General features: G+C 33.8%; 1 long non-coding RNA gene across 1 annotated transcript; it reads right to left on the reverse strand.

Annotated features, from left to right (window-relative positions):
• Positions 1-19,370: 19,370 nt before the first annotated feature.
• LOC143078801 (uncharacterized) lies at positions 19,371-23,062 on the reverse strand. The gene is made up of 3 exons (XR_012979274.1): positions 23,002-23,062; positions 21,678-21,944; positions 19,371-20,207 (listed from the first exon to the last, which is right to left on the reverse strand). It is a non-coding gene; the product is annotated as an uncharacterized LOC143078801 (long non-coding RNA).
• Between the last annotated feature and the right edge of the window lie 468 nt (positions 23,063-23,530).

Consider the following 23,530-nt stretch of genomic DNA (forward strand, 5'->3'; position numbering starts at 1 on the left):
GAATTTTCCTTATTTAATACCTGAACGACACAATTCATCACAAACAAAGTTTGAGTTGTCTCATTGGAAGTCTAAACAAATCTTCTTATACTGTGAATTCATCTATTTTCGTGGGTACTAATTTTCGCGGTTTCAGTACAAAAAAGGAAAATCCAATCGGAAAGTCCATAATCACATGGCAACGTCAAATGACAAAACCATCAAAAACGAATAGACAAGAATTCCTGCGTTGGTACAGGCATTTTCAAATGTAGAAAATGGTAGATTAAACCTGGTTTTATAGCGCTAAACCTCTCACTTTGTTGACAGTTTCATAACAACTGTCATAGTCCGTTGCTGTGTGTGTTACATTTTGATGTTGTGTAGTTGTTCTCCTCTTATATTTAATGCTTTTTTCAGTTTTAGTTTATTGCCCCGATTTTGTTTTTTGTCCATAGATCTACGAGTTTTGAAAAGCGGTATACTACTGTTGCCGTTATTCATATTACTGACTTGGTACAGGCATTTCCTATGTAGAATATAGTGGATTGAACCGGGTTTGTTAGCGTTAAACCTTTCACTTGTACGACAGTCGCATCAAATTTAATAATATTGATTATGATGAGTTAACAAAACAAACAGACACAGCAGGTCAAAATGTCACAAAAAAAGGTAAAATTCGGTAGGTCATATTCGTGAAAAGTGAACGGGATTGTAGTTACAAACTTGCATATTCGTGGATATTTAATTTCGTGGTTTTGGTAAAGTGTGCATACATTTCTTCAGAAAAATTGGCAAATCGTTGACTATTTAAATTCGTGGTTCCCCTGTACACACGAAAATTGGTATCCAACAAATATTAATTTATCCACAGTATTTATATTATATAGCTGAGTCTAATAGTAAAAGTTGTAATTTTCAAAGAAGTAAATGAAGTAGGGTCTTTGCATCGGAACTAAACACATTTATTTCTAAAAAAACAGTTGTTGGCATGACACGGGTTATGTTCTTCTCATATATTTTATGATAGTATGATACTAAACCCCTAACGGGAGGGATTGTACCTGATATTCATATGATGAAGACATAATCTTTCAATCAGTTTAATTGAGGTCTGGAGCTGGCATGTCAGTTAACTGCTAGTAGTCTGTTGTTATTTATGTATTATTGTCATTTTATTTATTTTCTTTTGTTACATCTTTTGACATCAGACTCGGACTTCTCTTGAACTGAATTTTAATGTACGTATTGTTATTCTTTTACTTTTCTACATTGGCTAGAGGTATAGGGGGAGGGTTGAGATCTCATAAACATGTTTAACCCCGCCGCAATTTTGCGCCTGTCCCAAGTCAGGAGCCTCTGGCCTTTGTTAGTCTTGTATGATTTTAAATTTTAGTTTCTTGTGTATAATTCGGAGTTTAGTATGACGTCCATTATCACTGTACTATTATGCATATTTTAGGGGCCAGCTGAAGGACACCTACGGGTGCGGGAATTCTCGCTACATTGAAGACCCATTGGTTGCCTTCGGCTGTTGTTTGCTCTATGGTCGGGTGGTTGTCGCTTTGACATATTCACCATTTCCTTTCTCAATTTTATTTTTTACAGAGTTTATCTTTAGTGCCGTGTGGAGACAGTAGAGTGCCTCCCCGTGCTTAAGGTTTATGCTCTTATATTATACTAGATTATGGAGTGTGTGTCCGAGCGAGAACTTCTCTATGTTCATTACTTTAGGAATATCTATCAAAAAGTAGTATTTTAATATTCAGCCCCATTCATCTATTTAGTCAGACGTCAGTCGCTACCTTGATATACCCTTTCTTTTTTTAAATTTGTCGGGTAACTTATGACAATAAGCATTTGACGTCTTGAGCCGAACAGTTTTATCATTTTTACACAATTTAATCTACTGTGTGATGGTTCATATTCTGGACGCCAGTCTTTGCTCCTTTGTAATAAATCTACATACCAAAGAACAAATATGAAGCTCAGAAATGGAAAAATATTAAATACTAAACTCGTTCAAAGGGTATCTACACGTCTCAATCTTCAGAATCGCTTATCTAAAAATACTACTATAGCTAACGTTTTTAACAATAAAAATCGTGGTTACCCTTCTATCGATAAGTGTCATGCCAAAAAATGACTTACGTGTCCCCGTCTTTCCACCAACAATACAGTAAGGTCCACATTTAATGGTCGCACATTTTCTCTAAATTTTGAAACTGATATTACTTGAAAAACAAACAGTATTATTTATTTACTCACATGAAACAAACCGGGATGCGGTATTCAGTACGTAGGTGAAACTGGGCGATATTTATCTAAACGCACGCAAGAACACCTGTATCGTTTTAAAAGACCCAATAAATTCAAAAGTATCATTTATCAACATTTTAAGAAGCACAGTCATCCTATTAAATATTTAACAGTTCAACCTTTAGAAGTAGTAAATAAGCAGCCTGGTGAATCTCATTCCAAGTTTGTACGATCACGAAAAATAAATGAATTAAATTGGATTAAAAAATTACAGACAGTCTACCCTCTCGGTCTTAATGATAATATCATGGGAATTGGCAATATATCAAGAACCGATTCTGTTAACATTTTGGATATAGTTTCTAAAACTGTTCGTAAAAATCGTTCTCATGGACGCAGAAAAAATCGCAATCAAAGAAAATTTCGGACCAACCATACAAATATTTCGGACCTAATTTCCATTTCAAAAAACAACGGCAGACATTATCTGTTAACCAAGCTTTGTTCTTTACCTATAAATAAATTAAATAAAATTTTAGAGGATTGCAACACAATTTCATATTACAGTCCTAAGTATGAAATTGTCCAAATTATAATGGCATATTGTTATTCTAAACTGTTTCCAAAAATTGATCGCCCTGAAGATCATAAAAAACATTTTATTAAAATAAAGTATGTCAATAAAGGTTTTGATTTTGTAAATATTGCCGGTATTTTTAACGACCATTCTGTTAAAGACCAAATTCCTGGATATTTTGATAATACTGAACTCCCTCTCATTTGTTATATTTACAAGAAATCTACCCGAAAATATGTGTTTAATTATAGCCAATTGTGTAAAGATGTAAATATCACTGAAAATACACCTATGTCGTGTAATTGCAGTAATTCAGAATACACCTATGGACCAATTTCCCATGTTATAACAGGAGACCTTAACATCGTTCGCGACCGAGAGTTAAAATCATTCCTCAGTAAAGGACCTAAATATCGTCCCCCGTCAACTATTAACTGGAATGAGTGTCGTAATATCATCAACGACTCACTCCGCGCCTACTGTTTGAAATGGGTAAAACGGGAAAAAGCTGACAAAAAATCTTTGGACTCTTTTATTAATTCAGTAATGAAGATAGTTGATATTCGAATACAACATTTTAAAGAACATTTTACCCTCAACAAAAACTATAAAAACCCTATTTCGCGTATCAAAAATAAACTAACAGAACTAGCCAAGGAATTTGTTTTTGTCCCGGCTGATAAAGCTGCTAATAATATCATTATTGTTTGACGTAAATTTTATATAGAGGTTCTGCAAAAGGAAATCACGAATTCACCAACATTCCAACTGACTTCATTTTCAGAAAACGACATCTGTAACAAACATAAACTTTTAGCTACTTCTTTACAAGCAGAACCAAACACAATGAAAGTCCCAACTATGTACTGGCTTCCGAAGCTGCACAAAAAACCTTACAAATATAGATTTATTTCATCTTCCAGCCATTGTTCAACTACTAAATTGTCTGTTTTACTTACTAGTACACTTGGTACAATAAAAAACCTGATAATAAATTGTTCAAATAAGGCCTTTGAAAATAGTGGAATTAATTACTTTTGGAGTGTCAAAAACTCGTTGGAAGTACTTGATAAATTGCATGCATATATTGGTGATTTTGAATCTGTTCAAAGTTTTGATTTTTCTACCCTATATACCACTTTGCCTCATATTCTTATTAAGAAAAAATTCACATCCCTAATTAACTGGGCATTTAAAAAGTCGGAATGCGAGTACATATGTTCAAACTCTTTTAGATCATTTTTTAGTAGCAATAAACAAAAGAACTATGTCAATTGGACATGCTTTGATACTATTTATGCACTTGAATTTTTACTTGATAACATTTTTGTTCGCTTTGGAGATTCCGTATATCGTCAAGTTATTGGAATTCCAATGGGGACTAACTGTGCACCACTTATTGCGGACCTGTTTTTGTATTGTTATGAGTTACAATTTATGACTAAAATTAGCAAAGACCCATCAAAACAACATTTGATACAAAAATTTAACAATACTTTTAGATATTTGGATGATATATTGGCTCTAAATAATGACGACTTCAGTATGTATACTAAAGAAATTTATCCTGTAGAACTTACTTTAAATAAAGCTAATGATAACAATGACCACTGCCCTTTCCTCGATCTTGATATCTATATCATAAACGGGAAGCTTAATACAAAAATTTATGATAAAAGAGATGATTTTTCATTTCCTATTGTTAATTATCCATTTTTAGATGGTGACGTTCCCTTGTCACCATCTTATGGTGTTTATATATCTCAACTTGTACGATTCGCTCGTGTATGTAACAATGTATTAGATTTTAGCGAGAGAAATTTATGTATTACTGAAAAATTATTACACCAGGGTTTTCGATAACACAAACTGGTCAAAACATTTACTAAATTTTATCACCGGTATAAGGAAATAATTCGTAAATATAACTCAACATGCAGACATCTTATACGTTCAGGTATTTCACATCCAAAATTTTATGGAAATATTCTTTATAAAGCACAAAAATGTCAGTATTCTCCTCAGAAACTAACAAAACCTTTAAATAGACTTATTAAAAGGGGATATAGTTACGATACTGTTGTCAGGTCATTAAAGATTGCATATTTTGGATTTAACATTGATTCACTGATAGGGTCTTTGCATCGGAACTAAACACATTTATTTCTAAAAAAACAGTTGTTGGCATGACACGGGTTATGTTCTTCTCATATATTTTATGATAGTATGATACTAAACCCCTAACGGGAGGGATTGTACCTGATATTCATATGATGAAGACATAATCTTTCAATCAGTTTAATTGAGGTCTGGAGCTGGCATGTCAGTTAACTGCTAGTAGTCTGTTGTTATTTATGTATTATTGTCATTTTATTTATTTTCTTTTGTTACATCTTTTGACATCAGACTCGGACTTCTCTTGAACTGAATTTTAATGTACGTATTGTTATTCTTTTACTTTTCTACATTGGCTAGAGGTATAGGGGGAGGGTTGAGATCTCATAAACATGTTTAACCCCGCCGCAATTTTGCGCCTGTCCCAAGTCAGGAGCCTCTGGCCTTTGTTAGTCTTGTATGATTTTAAATTTTAGTTTCTTGTGTATAATTCGGAGTTTAGTATGACGTCCATTATCACTGTACTATTATGCATATTTTAGGGGCCAGCTGAAGGACACCTACGGGTGCGGGAATTCTCGCTACATTGAAGACCCATTGGTTGCCTTCGGCTGTTGTTTGCTCTATGGTCGGGTGGTTGTCGCTTTGACATATTCACCATTTCCTTTCTCAATTTTACTAACACGTTATTTAGAAGATAAACAGCGTCAGTTTTTAGAATATATCGTGTATTTTTTTAAACGGAATATTTATCAACAAGGTCTGTATCTCTTCCGGTGAACGTCTTGAGAAAAAAGACGCGACGTTCTTTAACATGACCCTGATTCATCATCTCTGTTTAGATTCTGGTGACGTTTTAAAAAGTGTGAGTGTAGAACCCTTGCCAAAGTGTAGTTGCCAGTTCCTAAGTGTAGAACCCTTGCCAAAGTGCGGTTCCTAAGTGTAGAACCCTTGCCAAAGTGTATTTGCCAGTTCCTAAGTGTAAAACCCTTGCCAAAGTGTATTTGCCGGTTCCTAAGTGTAGAACCCTTGCCAAAGTGTATTTGCCAGTTCCTAAGTGTAGAACCCTTGCCAAAGTGTATTTGCCGGTTCCTAAGTGTAGAACCCTTGCCAAATTGATTTGCCGGTTCCTAAGTGTAGAACCCTTGCCAAAGTGTATTTGCCGGTTCCTAAGTGTAGAACCCTTGCCAAAGTGTATTTGCCGGTTCCTAAGTGTAGAACCCTTGCCAAAGTGTATTTGCCGGTTCCTAAGTGTAGAACCCTTGCCAAAGTGTATTTGCCGGTTCCTAAGTGTAGAACCCTTGCCAAAGTGTATTTGCCGGTTCCTAAGTGTAGAACCCTTGCCAAAGTGTATTTGCCGGTTCCTAAGTATAGAACCCTTGCCAAAGTGTATTTGCCGGTTCCTAAGTGTAGAACCCTTGCCAAAGTGTATTTGCCGGTTAGGGATGTATAAATACGCAACCACATGCGATCAGAGTAGTGACATTAAATCCGGTGCATCATGATGAGAGTAGTGACATTAAATACGGTGCATCATGATGAGAGTACCTCTTTATCTGCATGCTAATAACTTATGCAGCATAACAAATACCATCTCATTCTATACTCTACAGTTTCAATCACACTAAACAGTTTTTAATGTTACATATGCACCACATATCCAGCCTCGACATTTGAAAGATATCAATATGTTTGTTGATCAAGTTTGAGAACTGATTATCGTTGTTTGTAAATAACGTAAAATACTTTTAATTCCCTTGACAAATTAAGACGGTTACGAATATTGTCTCTGTAATAGGTTTAACGGTCAAGTATTAGCATCTTAATGGGTGAATATGTAAATCTGATTGCAGTACAAATGTACTTACCCATACATAGGACTTCAGTTCCTGCCAGTGAATAACATTAGTATACTAGAATTTATCACTGTCACAAACACAATGTAGGTTATGTCTGGTTCACATTTTATCTTAAGAATGTTCAGTTATTCCATAAGATTGCATTCACCTATTGTATTTCTGTATTATAATTTTTTAGATTGTTGCTTTTGGCTTATGCCAATTGAGTATAAAAATATAATTTGATGACAAATTGGTTCAACTTTGATTTTCTATAGATGGGAACCATTTGAATTAATGTCAGCGAAGTCTAAAATCAACTTACATTTGTCGGCCACTTTTATAAAAAAAACAAAAAAAAACCGCAGCGTATTGGATCTTGACTTATTGTAGCATATATACTATTCGATATTTAAAATTTTAGATTTTTTCTGAAACTAGACCAAATAATAAAAGTTATAATTTTCACAAAAGTAAATGAACACTATAACACGTTATTTAGAGAAACAGCGTCAGTATCTAGAATAAATCGTGTATTATTTGAGAAGTTGATACGGAATATTTATCGATAAAGTCTGTGTCTCTTCCGAGAGGAAACGGACGAGAAGTTCTTTGACATGACCCCGATTCATCATCTATCTGTTTAGATACTTGTGACGTTATACAAAGTGTGAGTAACAGATACAAGTTCTTAAAATATGAAATGAATAGGAAAATGATACATTGATAGCTTTTTAAATCATAACACAATTGTCCAACTAATCTCCATCCCATAATGAACCCCCCTAAATATGATGAAATTGACATTATACAAAATATATCCATGTTAAAATTGAGAATGGAAATGGGGAATGTGCCAAAGAGACAACAACCCGACCATAGAGCAGACAACAGCAGAAGGTCACTAACAGGTCTTCAATGCAACGAGAAATTCTCGCACCCGGAGGCGTCCTTCAGCTGGCCCTTAAACAAATATATACTGGTTCAGTGATAATGAACACCATACTAAACTCCAAATTGTACACAAGAAACTAAAAGTTAAAATAATACAAGACTAACAAAGGCCAGAGGCTCCTGACTTGGGACAGGCGCAAAAAAGCGGCGGGGTTAAACATGTTTGTGAGATCTCAACCCTCCCCCTATACCTCTAGCCAATGCAGAAAAATAAACGCATAACAATACGCACATTAAAATTCAGTTGAAGAGAAGTCCGAGTCTGATGGCAGAAGATGTAACCAAAAGAAAATAAACAAAATGACAATAATACATAAATAACATCAGACTACTAGCAGTTAACTGACATGCCAGCTCCGACTTCAATTAAACTGATTGAAAAATTATGTCTTCATCATATGAATATCACGCACAATCCTCCCCGTGAGGGGTTTAGTATCATACCATCATAACATATAAGAGACGAACATAACCCGTGTCATGCCAACAACTGGTTTATTAATAAGAAATGTGTTTAGTTCCGATGCAAAGACCCTATAAAAGAATCAATATTAACGCCAAAATATACAATCTTTAATGACCTGACAACAGTATCGTAACTATATCCCTTCTTAATAAGTATATTTAAAGGTTTTGTTAGCTTCTGATGTGAATACTGACATGTTTGTGCTTTATAAAGAATATTTCCATAAAATATTGGATTTGAAATACCTGAACGTATAAGAAGTATGCATGTTGAGCTATATTTACGAATGATGTCCTTATACCGATGATAACATTTAGTAAATGTTTTGACTAGTTTGTAATATCGAAAACCCTGGTGTAATAATTTTTCAGTAATACATAAATTTCTCTCGTTAAAATCTAAAACATTGTTACATACGCGAGCGAATCGTACAAGTTGAGGTATACAAACACCGTAAGATGGTGACAAGGGAACGTCACCATCTGAAAATTGATAATTAACGATAGGAAATGAGAAATCATCTCTTTTATCATAAATTTAGTATTAAGCTTTCCGTTAATGATATATATATCAAGATCGAGGAAAGGGCAATGGTCATTGTTAGTATTAGCTTTATTTAAAGTAAGTTCAACAGGATAAATTTCTTTAGTATACATACTGAAGTCGTCATTATTGAGAGCTAAAATATCATCCAAATATCTAAAAGAATTATTAAATTTGTGTATCAGATGTTGTTTCGAAATAAACACAACAAGTTGCAGTATAAATAGTATAATAACAATAATATTCTAAAGTTCTATTTTTAGGGTCATTAAGAAGGACATCATTTGCAAAATTGACTGGTCGATCATACGCAGAAGCTTTGTTGTCCTCGTGTAAAATTTGACTCAAACAATTGTTAATGACACTTGCAATTGTTGATGGAAAACATTGCTTTCATCCATCCATAATTGTTCTTCTGTGTAGTGCGTAAGTGTGTTTAGTACTGATCTGATTAGACTTTCCCACTGAATGTTATTTCCTCTTGATGTGCTATATATATTTTTACTTTTTCACATTTTCAGTTAGAATCCTCACCAAAGTAGGACGTTTATTTGTCGATTCAGGATGTATAAATACGCAGTTGCTCCACCTGCAATCAGAATAGTGACATTAAATCTGATGTCTCATGATGAGAGTCTGCAAGCTAATAGCTCCTTATGGTGTCAGTGGGTGACTTGTTTACTTATGGCACTAAATGACCTAAATTGTCAGTTTCATAAAATAAACATCCAAACGTTTTTTGGTTTGTAAACGGGCCCATTTCAAAAGTTGTAATGCAAAATAAATCAATTCTTTTCATAAAAGCACATAGTAGTATCCTAAGTAAGCCCATTTTGGACAATTTTCAGACCTTAAAGCTTTAGAAACACCTTTGTTGCTACCTACGACCCAAAATGTGTTGTAACCAAAAGATTCTAATTTTGATATAGAATTCATCAATGTAACAACGTTTTGGATCGTTGATAGCGGCCAATATTAATTATGCCAAAATTAATTAAAATTATGGAACATTTTAGCGAAATTGACCTTAAATTATAAAAAAAAATGTTTTTTAAGGGGTCATAGCTTCATAAATTTTATAGGAAGGTGCCAAAAAAAATATTTATTTGTCTTAATATTACTATCAGAAGTATTTCTATCTGAAATTTGTAATTTCATTGCCCGATTTAAAAAAACATCAAAAATTTAAGGCTAATTTTAACCCTTCGTTAACTTTCTCCTTTGGTCCCAATTCAATGTATCCTCATTTTCTATTTACCCGACCTTCATTCAGAACCTTTATATCGTATTTATTACGTATATTCTTAATGTATTTGCATGATATATTTGCCACTGGAATTAAACAAACAACTACCAATCATTGTAAGCGTTACACGGTAACCTATAGTTGTTAATATTCTCGTTCCATGGTTCCTAGTAGATAGACCATGAGCAGGACAAATGTATTCGCGTAAACCTTGTATTGTTTTCCTAAAATCATCAGAATAATTTACAGTTTCAAATTCAATATTGGTTTATTTTTTTTTTCTAGCCAGATGATGTGTAAATTTCTCCTTATACCATGTACGATTTATATCGTTATATACTCTACAGTTTCAATCACATCGAACAGGTTTTAAATGAACCACATATTAAGCCTCAACATATGACAGATACAAATATGGTTTTTGATCAAGTTTAAGAACTGAATATTGCTGTTTGTTAATAACGTAAATTATGCGACTAATATTAATTCCCTTGACCAATTAAGACTTGCACGAATATTGACTCTTTAAGAGTTTTATGAGGATATCGTTGCCATTGTAATGAATTAATCTATACATCTATAATTTCTTTGACTCTTGTTCTTGCACAAAAGACATCAGTTCATTTCATTGAAGAACAATACTAATATAAAAATATCAAAACATGTCACTGTTGCAAAAAAAATGGTAGTATTTTATAAATAAAAACAAGTGTATTGTGCATTGCGTTAATTCAAAGTATACTGACTTATTGTAGCATATATTGTGCACCCCTATAAACTTTGACATAAAAGTGAAACTAAATACCAAAGGGATAGTCAAAAGTATAAGTAGAAAGTTATGACAAAAAACAAAACAAAAAACGACCAAAAGACAATTCAGATACAATATAAAAATCTAGTCACACACCCAAACATTTAAAAACTAAAGAGGTACAGTATCATCATGTGGGCACATAATTCCTTTTTTATTTATTTTAAAGTTTTGGCCATACGAAACACTGTCAAGCACACCGACATTATACAATTACTATTGCTTGCAATAGTGACCATTGATCTTGTTTTGGTGCTTGTAAAATATCTACGGTCTATTGTACAGTTGGAACAGCTGCTTCCTGTTGTACTTGTGGAGTATCTTCTCCCTATTGTACTTGTACTGTTGTGCATGTTTGCGTTGCTTTCCCGCGTCCCTGTTAATCGAACAGGGTTTCCGTAAATGTCCCCGTCTATATAATATAAAACAGAAGACGTGTTATGATTGCCAATGAGACAACTCTCCACAAGAGACCAGAATGACACAGAAATTAACAATTATAGGTCACCGTACGGCCTTCAACAATGAGCAAAGCACATACCGCATTGTCGACTATAAAAGGCCCCGAAATGACAATAAAAAACAATTCAAACGAGAAAACTAATGGCCATATTTATATAAAACAAGAGGCTCTCAAGATCCTGAAACGCTCACCTGGTAAACAATGCCTTTGGCCATGTTTTTTTGGCGAAATAGAAAAAAAAACACAAACTTTATTTAATACACCCTACTGATCATTCAAATGAAGTTTGGTTGAATTTGGTTGAGTAGTTTTAGAGGAGAAGATTTTTTAAAGTTAGCAAATATAATGAACAAATTGTGAAAAATTGTCATTAAAGGACAATAACCCCTTAAGGGGTCAATTGACAATTTTTGGTCATATTTATTATAACTTATGTGTAGATCTTACTTTGCTGATCATTTTTGCTGTTTACAGTTTATCTTTATCTATAATAATATTCAAGATAATGACCAAAAACTGCAAAATTTCCTTAAAGTTACCAATTAAGTGGCAGCAACCCAAAAATGGGTTGTTTGATTCATCTGAAAATTTCAAAGCTGATAGATCTTGACCTAATGAACATTTTTACCCCCATGTCAGATTTGCTTTAAATGCTTTAGTTTTTGAGATATAAGCCAAAAACTGCTTTACCCCTATGTTCTATTTTAAGTAACGGCGGCCATGTTTTTGACGGATCAAAAATCGAAGCACAAACTTTGTGCAGGATAATCTAAGGAACAATAATGCTAAGTTTCATCCAAATCCATTCAGTAGTTTCAGAGGAGAAGATGTTTGTAAAATTGTTAACGACGACAGACGACGACAACGGACGCCAAGTGATGAGAAAAGCTCACATTTCCTTTTAGGAAAGGTGAGCTAAAAACTGCAAAATTTCCTTAAAATTACCAATTCAGGGGCAGCAACCTAGCAACGTGTCGTCCGATCCATCTGAATATTTCAGGGCAGATAGATTTTGACCTGATAAACAATTCAACCACAGTCAGATTTGATCTTAATGCTTTAGTTTTTGACATTTTACCCCTATGTTCTACTTTTAGCCGTGGCAGCCATCTTGTTTGGATGGCCGGGTCACCCGACACATTTTTTAAACTAGATACCCAAAAGATGATTGTTGCCAAGTTTGGATTAATTTGGCCCAGTAGTTTCAGAGGAGAAGATTTTTGTAAAAGTTAACGCAGGACGACGACGACGGACGACGACGGACGACGGACGCCGGGTGATGAGAAAAGCTCACTTGGCCTTTTGGCCAGGTGAGCTAAAAATGGTTAAAAATTTACTATAAAGGGCAATAACTCCTAAAGGGGTCAACTGACCATTTCAGTCATGTTGACTTATTTTTAGCTCTTACTTTGCTGAACATTTTTGCTGTTTACAGTTTATCTCTACCTATAATAATATTCATGATAACCAAAAACAGCAACATTTCCTTAAAATTTCCAATTTAGGGGCAGCAACCCAACAACGGGTTGTCCGATTCATCTGAAAGTTTCATATGGATAGATCTTGACCTGATAATCAATTTTACCGCGTCAGATTTGCTCTAAATGCTTCGGTTTTTGAGTCATAAGCCAAAAACTGCATTTGACCCCTATGTTCTATTCTTAGCAATGGCGACCATGTTTGTTGATAGACCAAAAACTTCGGATACAATTTATAAACTAGATACCATAAGGAACATTCAGTTAAAGTTTGGAAGTATTTGGCCTAGTAGTTTCAGAGAAGAAGATTCTTGAAATTTGTTTCCCAATCCACTATAAATACAACTATTTTGAGCTGTTACTTAATCACATGTTATTTGTCTACCATTATGTATGGTGTTAGTGTATATTTGAGGGTGTATTGAGAAGAAAGAACTATATTGCAGACATGAGACTCGCTGAAATAATTAAAGATGGTGCAATATTTAAGTCATGTGGTATGACTGACTGTAATGTTTGTTGTACCATGTCTGATGATGGATGATATGGTATCGCTTTATCAATGTAACCATTTTACCCTTGTGGAATTCGCTGGCATTGCTATCGGTTTCTGTTCTGCATTCTTAATGACTGCCGATTGATTCTTGTTCCTTTGTAGCTGTTTCTCTCTCAAAGTAAACAGCGGAATTGCGTACGCGTAGTTCACTAAGCAGACTGTAAAAGTTTAATTCCATGTTGTTGACGGCAACTATCCTTGATTTTTGTAGGAGTGGTACAGCTGAGTTATATTCACTATCAGGAACTACAAGAAATATACAAGTGTGGTGTTGATTTAGCTGTTTAATATATTTCAAAAGATTCAATCATATTTTGTTTCCAAAAATTGAAAGAAATGAAACCTTATTTGCATTAACTTCCGTTTTAATTTTTCTTCAGTATTTCAGAGTTCAGTATTTTTGTGATAGTACTTGTTATCTAATATAATCAAACATATACGAGACATGTTGAAGTCCTATAACTTAAGGAAAGTGCCCTATTGGTTTCATACAGATGATATGTTTTAAAAGTCAAGTGCAGAAGATGTACACGCCATTGCTGCAAATGTTATAACTAGCACTACACAAACGAAAAGTCAAACGCTAGAGATGTGTTGTTCAGTGGTGTGGATGTGAGGTAATGCGCTGCTGATTCATTGTCAAGGACTGAAGACGGAAGTGTAAAGATAGATATGTTAAATTTGCAAATTAATGATAACATACGAAATGACACTATCAAGAAATTCCATAGAACCGTTACTATTTTACTTCAATGAAGCAATAAACATTTTCTCAAATAATTTTGTTTGAAAGATTACATTGACATTTACTTATTTCTAGTTCAAATTAAACCTGTCGCTGATGTCTTTAAAATTAAACCTGTCGCTGATGTCTTTAAAATTAAACCTGTCGCTGATGTCTTTAAAATTAAACCTGTCGCTGATGTCTTTAAAATTAAACCTGTCGCTGATGTCTTTAAAATCTCATGTTTGTTAGTTCCTATACTGACCGTATCCTGACCGTAATTATCTTTATGAATGTATGGTATTGTTTTTATACCATCGCATTAATATATAACCCACATGTATAACCCACATAGTTTTATATAATAATCAATCATTTGTAATTGAGTATGACCAGTTATTTGCTTAAAGCCAACATAACCTTGTTTCCTATGACATTAATTACTTTGAAGTATGTTGACTTTATGAGTTCATTAGAGACTACTAGCATGTCAATTAAAGCTAAATGATGGTATTTATTTCCTATCTCAGAGGAGTAAGAGCAACAATTTCAAAATTTAGGCCAGTAAACTCAATGTTATTATAATTCATGTAAAATCGTAATAAATGTCAGTAATATTGAAAATAATACAAGATTAGGAAAAAAATTGGTTTTATTGTAAAGATGCACCATTAATACAAAGCACTAACATATTAGAAGGTTACCTTTCTGTTAAAATACTTTTAACGATGTAACATGTATCTTTATTGGTTGTAAAGAAAAGCCATGCATAATTTTTATTATGCCCCACCAATTATAGCAGATGGGCATTATATTTTTCTAGTCTGGGCGTCCGTCTGTTCGTTAGTCTGTCCGGCTTCAGTTTACAGTTTTTGGTCAAGGTAGTATTTGTTGAGGTTGAAGTCCAATCAATTGGAAACTTAGTACACACTAGTAGTAACCCGTGATTGTGCAGTGTTATTGCCGATTGATTGTGTTAATTTGAATGAATATTTTGGATGTAGTGAAATGGATTGTTCATAAAGAATTAAGTGTGTATTCTCCAAGGTGTTTTAATGATTGATTATACAATGTGCAATTTGAAATGTCTTGTCAATCCCGTAATATCAAATCTCTAAATCAGGAACTCGCTCTGAACTATTACTATTTTTATTTGATCAAATTGTTCCATACTGTGTATGACAAAATAAAAAGGTATCTAATAACCCTGCAACCTACCCTACAGATCAAATGTGATAGTGCACAAACAGTTAGATGTAAAAAAAAGTCTGTTGTATAAGAATGTATAATGTATAGAATGGTTAGTGCGGAGTTGCAGATGTCATAAATCACCACTGCCGTAGACACCCAAGAGAAAAAAAATGAAACCGTGGTGCACAACTACTAAGAGAACAGTGTACATTACATTTGTTTTAGAAGTTTCACTTCAATACATAATCCTGCTAACATGTTTAACCCCGCCACATTATGTTTATATGTGCCTGTCCCAAGTCAGGAGCCTGCAATTCAGTGGTTGTCGTTTGTTGCAGTGTTATAATATTAATATATACATATTTGGTTTTCGTTCATTTTTTGTACGTTAATTAGGCCGTTATTTTTCTCGATTGAATTGTTTTACATTTGTCATTTCGGGGCCTTTTATAGCTTACCATGCGGTATGGGCTTTGCTCGCTGTAGGCCGTACGGTGACCTATAATTGTTAATTTGTGTCATTTGGTCTCTTGTGAAGAGTTGTCTCGTTGGCAAATACACAACATCTTCTTTTTTTATATATATATATATACAAGAGTTGTTTGAACCTACAAATGTTACAGACGGACGGACGGATATGTAAAATATTGTATATGGCCGGTTCGCTTATGGAGGTATAAAAATATGGCAAATATATGTTACATTATTAAAACAAAGAACAGTCTGAAGTTTAATTTAAAACTTCCTTGTACACTATATTTTGTGTTGTGTATTTCTCATTGACGAAGGAATCTTTGTTAGGAAGTATTGTTAATGAATGAAAAGAGCGGACTCTAAATAGGGCAACATATAACTGTTCATGTGAGAAAACTGGCTCTGTTAGGTCTAAACCAATATGATCTAATGTTTGTCCCTGAGACTTATTAATTGTAATTCCAAAGGCTGGTCTAATAGGAAATTGTCGGCGTTTTAGGTCAAAGGGAAGTCAAGGATGGAATGATTCTAATCCTGGGTAAAAATACAGTATTGCCAGAATGTTGTCCATTGAGAATTTTAGCCTCTATTATTCTGGTGCCTAAGTTAAGCACCCATAGTCGTGTTCCGTTAAGTAATCCCTCTGTAGGATTTTAATTGCCCAAAAGTGTTATGGGCGCTTTTTTCTTTAAGTCCAATTTGGGTGGAGGTGTTCCAGATGGTGTTATCGAATTCAGAAATTCAGTTGAGTAATGACCTTGCTGGTCTTCATCTGCAACTGCATCAGCACTGAGATAAATTTTGGTGTTTGATGGTGTAGCAGGAAATTGATCCATGACTAAAATGTTAATTTTGTCCACATTTTCATTTTTAGTAGTTAATATTGCTGTTCCAAATAACTTTTATCAGGATCTACCAATCAGGATCCTTTTCAAATTTGGATATACACTATCTATCAATTTTTGGAGTCCATTATCATTTAGCTCAATACATATATATCTTGGTAACTCAATGGTAGATTGTCCATCATCCAAAATTTGCTGTGTTCCATTGCATATACGAAGAAGAAAGTTTTCAAATGCTTCATCAGAAAATGAGTTATTTGTGCGAACACGCATATTGATAGTTAAATGCAATGTTTGTATATTCTGCCATAAAAATGACCTCTTTAGGTTACTTTCGACAATGTCGGCTTGCCTCCCATGCCTTATAACCGGAAGAATCTGTCTAAAGTCACCGCCTAACATAACAATTTTGCCTCCAAATGGATCATTACATTCCATAATATCACAGAAAGTTCTGTGAACACACTCAATAACATATTTATGGACCATTGGAGCCTCGTCCCAAATAATAATTGATGCGGTACGGATTGATTCTGCTAATATACTTTGCTTGCTTATATTACATGTACTTGTTTTGGGATAGGTTTTTTAAATGTTGAATGAGCTGTCCTCCCTCCACTCAATAACTCGGCTGCAATGCCAGATGATGCAACAGCCAGGGCAACCCTGTGTTCCGATCGGACACGTGCTAATAAATTATTGTATAAAAAGGTCTTCCCTGATCCTCCAGGGCCATCAACAAAGAATATGTTTTGTTTAGTTTCAGTCTGGATAGCATCCAGGATTGCTTGAAAAACTTTACGTTGATCTGTGTTAAGCATCAACACATTCATGTCAGCTATTTGTTTTTGCTCAGCAGGGCAGAAGTTTTGTTCATATGTCATATCTGAAGGATTTTCCTCGGGTGGATGTGGCATTCCTGGGAAATCATACAATGTTGACTTTCTAAAACTGTAAGTAGTCGATTAGTTACAGAACCTTCATGGTTGTTCGTGCAGATATTTGTCATTTTATATTTAATATCGTCAGACATAGAACCTTTATAATTCTCCCAAAGTACTATGTGATTTGAAGGCTCACAGAAAATCAAAATTGTAACAAAAAGTGACCTTATGTGTGCAGGAGATGCAGATAAAGTTGCTTCTTGTAGACATTCAATCCATTCTTGGTCGTCTTGTAAAAAGCCACGTTTGAGTGCTGCCTCTTTGAAAGAGTCACAAATAGTGCCATCATCTACACTTTGCAGATCTTCAAACGATTTACACCATGGTATGTGGTGTTAGAGAAGTCTTAGGTAAAAGCGTTCACCTTCAGATGGATTTGCTTGGTATACCCTACCAATCATATTTCCTGCTTTTCGAGGCTTCCATGTGGATGTAGATGGGTCCCAAGTATATTGTTCTGGGAAATGATGGTACAACACTGATCTTGCATTTGGGTCATCTGCGTTTATTTTAAACCATGCAGTAAGTGTAGTGTTTTTTGCATGTTCTAAGGTGTGCCTTGCATTTCCGACCTTATAAACAACATTTTCTTGGTGTGGAAGATGAACCGCCAAACGTTGAATAGCTGGTGACCTGTCATGTAATTCCTAATGAAATATACGCCAGCTTGATTCAGATGCAGATATGTACCTAGCATCTACAAAGTTTGTTATTTCATTGATAATATTTTTGGAATCATTTTCTGTACAGACTTGTTCAGTACCTGCCATGACTCTATCATGTCCCTTGTACACATATTTGTACAAATATTTTACTGCTGTAATACTTGTAAATATTTCAACTTTAATGTGAGCTACAAATTTTGCTAATAGGTATGGATTATATGGTACTACCCATCGATTGTCTACAATTGCTCCATTTTTTTCAATTGTTGTTCCATTATCCCTGCGTCTATAGTTAGAATAACCATCAGTGGTTTGGAATGCTTTCTCATAAAACTGTTTTGGAAATTGTTTAGTACATTTTCCATTCTCAATACATGGTGAATGCTTATTCGCCTCTCCACATGGTCCATGTATCATGTGCGACACAACTAATTTGTGCAAGTCTGGTAACAATTTTGGATCAGGAATTTCAGCTGTTACTTATTCATCATATGCATCTGGTGTGAATGGTTTGCTGTCATGATGTAATATTATAAGAATGTGGGAATGGGGTAATCCACGTTTTTGAAATTCAACTATATATACATGTGCCAATGGTTTTCAAAATATTTGTTGCTGGACAATATCATTAAGTAGGTTCTTTAACTTAAGATGGAAAACACGTGCTGTGAGATCTGGACCGTCTGCAGGTGTTTGATTACCCAAGAGAGCATTTTTTATTTCATGCCAGTTAGGATTGCATGTGAAAGTTATGAAGAGATCTGGTTTTCCGAACTTCCTTACAATAGACATATCGTCTTGGTAAAGCTGATGCATACAACGTGGACTGCTAGTAAATGAAGATGGCAGAATAATTTTTTTTCCAACAGTTGCACCGTCAACATCACCTGAGTTTATAGCATCACTGAGACCTTGGTAAAGTTCAGATCTTAATTCATGTTGATGATAAAGGCAATAGTTAAATCTGTCTTGCTCAATTTTAGCAAACTGATCAACTATGTATTGATGAAATAGCCTTCCACTTTTCAATATAATATTAAAATCTGATCTTTGCATTAAGCGGTAAGAATAGAACTCCATTGCCAAAACTTTCCTTTTATTGTCATTGTGTTTGATATCAATATACCAACCATCTTCACCGAAAGGAAACAATAGTACATAATGTAGAGAGTCATATTTTGAGTGTGTTTCATTGATATGAATTATGTTATGCCCTTCAGGGTGATTAGTGGATCTACAGTATAAAACAATATCACGTTTCGAAGGTTCCGTAGTGTTAGTTCCAGGGAGTATAACTGAAATTTCAGAAGAAGTTGGTAAATTGTAGCGTCTTGAGTCCTTTGTGGTATCAGACGTTAAAATCAATTGAAAATTTTCATTTGTTTTCATTACACCAGCAGCATGCTTAAATGTATGAACAAATGGGTTGCATTCATGCATCATTGTTTGAAGATCAGTATAGATATCTTTATCTAAGTCACTATTCCAAAGCAATCTGTTTGCTAACTCATTATCAGTGTCATAAATATAAATCTGAGCAAACTTTGGATCTTTTCCTGGTTCTGGAAACAACTGACCAATTCTGTGGTATACTGAACCACTAATTCGGAATGTGTATGGACCTCTTGATTTAAGTATGTCTTCTTTTACACCCAAAGAAGAAAATTCCAAGCTGGAATTAAATGCTCGTATATTTTGTCTAAAGTACTTGGCTTGGTTTGTATTTTCAGTTAGAAGTGTTTTTAGTGTTTCAGGTGGTGTGAGTAAAGCTGGAATAGTTATTTTCCCCTGAGAACAGCAAGTAGAAAATTTTGCATTCAAATGAAGAGAACCTTTGTGTATTTCATGTTTCCACATATGAGCTGAGCAGTTACTACAAACATTATCCATTTTGCCAATGTCATCGATTGATGGCAAGGTTAGTTTTCCACAGTAAAGGTCATTTAAAGAGACTGATGCTATTGATTTTTTTCTCTTTTTAGATGCAGGTTGTGTAGTCGTTGTTTGGGCTGAACGTTTATTACTCTTTTTTTCAGCATGACCTGATGAGCTGCTGACTTAGGTTTTGTTGGCATTTTTCTAAAAAAAAAAAAAGATGTAATAAAATAACATGTCAAAAAAGTTATGTTTAGCGAAGAAATTTTAAAAAAGAAATTCATAAACTATTTTTTCAATATTGTAGAAACAAAACTTAACTCTGTGCAATGTCGTTCTAAGCATGTCTAAGTTTGTCAGAGTCCTGCAAGTCTCCGTTCCCAATATGATTAGGTGTTGATATTACAAAATAACGAATAGTAAGATGCAGTTATTTGTGGTGTTGATGTTTACTAATAAAAAGTAATTTATTAAGTACAGAAATATTCGTTTTGCTATATAATACTGATCAGTAATGAGAACCTAAACTGAAACTTTACCAAAACTGGTGAAACATGGAAAAAATAAAAGTTGGAGTGAACAATTGTTGTGTGAGTGTTCATTATTCTCCAAGATGAGGTAGTATTGCTATATGATGTACAGCATCCTTGATATTAAGTAACCATAAAATGACATTGACTCGTAGAAGCGTAAATGAAGGTCAAGGTGATCCAGTTGTTCATTAGGACTGTATTACTCATTTAGATGTATTCACTGATGAAATATGTTTGACATGTGGATAGTATCCGAGATATAGCCCTAACCAAAATTATTCAAGCATAAAATGTAGGTCAAGGTTGCCAAATTTATGATTGGACCTGCATTAATCGATGAAATGTATCAATTAGGTATATTGATAAAGTTTTATTGATATACATGTATGAAGTATAGTTGTAGCTATGCCTGAACCTTAACTGAATAACTGGACTAAAGTTACATAAAGTTTGAAATGTGAGTTGAGGTGACCTATCTGTTGTTTGTATACTCAGTCATTTCTCTGTAAGATGCCCGCACTGATGAAGTTTTATTGATATATGATGTATAGTATCGTAGATATGGATCTGAACCTAATATTAAACCAAAGTGACTGAAGGATGAAATGTAGGTCAAGATGACCCAATTGTTATGTAGATATCTGTATGACTTTTGTAAAAATTTTACAAAAACTGTCATTTTGTATTTGTTTTAAAAGTGAAACACTAACAGTTGACTAAAGGTAAATTGCAAAAACTGTTTATTCATCATTTTCAAAAGTATAAATAGAATACCTTTATTTAGGTATTGTGTTATTTTGAAACACACAAAAATATACAAAAAAAACCAAAACAGAATTGTATTATAAACATATAAAGAATACCTTTCTTAATTTAAGTATTTTTTTTAAACACACACACACACACACACACAAAAAGTCAAAGTATCAAAGAAGAGTCAATAACAATATGAATATCATATTAATTGTCATAATTTTAATCGTGTTGTTCATTTTTCTGAGGCTTTCTCTTTTTCCTTATCAGTTTCTTCCAGTGTTATCTCTAAGTCTGAAAAATTGAGCTCATCTACTTGTAATTTAAGTGCATTACATTTTTTGCTCTGTTTTTAACTTAAGTTCTTCAGTTAACTTGTCATTTTTACCTTTGCACTCATGCAATGTGGATATCAGTTTAGAGGCTTCTGCTTTGCAGTTGCTGGTTAAATCTATAATCTTATTCAGATCTGATCTGATAATGCGCTGAATTTCTATGCATTCCTCTCGTAGCTCTGCAGTTTTGTTTTTTGTCACCCACACATCTATTGCAATTGCACTTTTGCTGGTGTTGTGCTTAAATTTGTTCATTAACAAAAGTATTTTTTGGAGCTGGCTGTGTAATGGCAGATGGATATCAGTATGGTGTTGATTATCTATAAGAAATAAAGAATTTTGATGTAAATAATTGTATATACATTGTTGATATATATATATTCAAGAGTCTATCCTAAATTGAGGTAAATTATATGGCCTTCAAAATATATCCCATTTATATTCCGAACATCACTGAAGAGACATTAATTGGCGAAATCAAGATATGATGTACTAATGTTTGCACCTTTTGTTTGCGGTATACTATCTTTTCCGCAGGTTTATTGTTTTCTGTTTGGTAATAAATTAATAATAAGATCCATGTTGTAACAGCGGGTTATCCGTTTATTTGGCAATCACCGATGACAGTCAGCAGGGTTTAAGAACAACAGTTGTTCGACCTGCTAGTCAAATGCGTTTTGTTAAAATGTAAATTTTCACTTTTTTGGTCTTTTGGAAAATGTTGTTTGTGCTGTATTTAGACCTCTCTATCAAGAAATTTGTTTAGCATACACTCGTATAAAAATTGCGGTTTTTATCCAACGTAATCATAGGTTTGAACATTGTTTTCACTTGGTTGCATTGATGATATATATATATATATATATATATATATATATATTTATGTTATTTTAATTCAGGTTATAACAGTCATTGACAGTTTATAATTAGCATAATATTAAACCTACAGGAACATTGTTTGTTAATTAATGAAGGTTGCAATCTCCCTGACATTCTCATATGAACTATCATGTTGATGTCACGTGTTAAGATAGAAACAATGAGTACTTTGCACACCTGTAACAAAGTTTATAAATGTAGGCAGTGGGAGTAAATAATTTTCATACATTTGTAGCAATTAAATGTATCGTTATGTAGACTTTAATTTAGATGCACCAACCCAAATATCATTGTCTATGTTATATGTGTGTTATCAAACTGCTGTACTTACAAACTTGATCAAAATTTGACATGTTTGTGAACTCTGGTAAAGCAAGTTAATCCCATTTGTGAGAAAAGTTGTAGCAAGAAATTGTGTGTGCTATATTGACAAAGTTTTGTTGTTGTTAATTTGTAACTTTATCAAGATCATGATGATTTTAAAGAAATAAATGATACCTATTGAGTATTCTGGTGTGTCCAGGAAATCATCATGGTGAGTTGACATGTCAGATTTAAAAAATCTGTATAATAAAATAACACGAATAACAGCATGAACAGTGTTGATGCAACTGAAATATAGGAAACATGACATTTTTGCAACTGGTAGTTAGATTTTGCAAGATGCATATACATGTAATATAAAAAAGAAGATGTGGTATGATTGCCAATGAGACAACTATCCATAAAAGACTAAAACAACTATAGGTAACCTTCAACAATGAGGAAAGCACATACCGCATAGTCAGCTATAAAAGGGCCCGATAAGACAATGTAAAACAATTCAAAAGAGAAAACTAACAGTCTTATTTATGTAAAAAAATTATATGATTGAAGATTAAAATGTTTCAGAGAACTGGCTGTAAACACAGACATGCATGTGGAGGTACTGAATGAATATTTAAACAGGATGTGAAGATAGATATGTCTCGCATGTGATATTATGTATAGTACACATGCATAGTTGAGATAAATGTATTTACAACAA

This window comes from Mytilus galloprovincialis, chromosome 6 (genome assembly GCF_965363235.1).
Source record: "Mytilus galloprovincialis chromosome 6, xbMytGall1.hap1.1, whole genome shotgun sequence".
NCBI classification, from domain to species: Eukaryota; Metazoa; Mollusca; class Bivalvia; order Mytilida; family Mytilidae; genus Mytilus; species Mytilus galloprovincialis.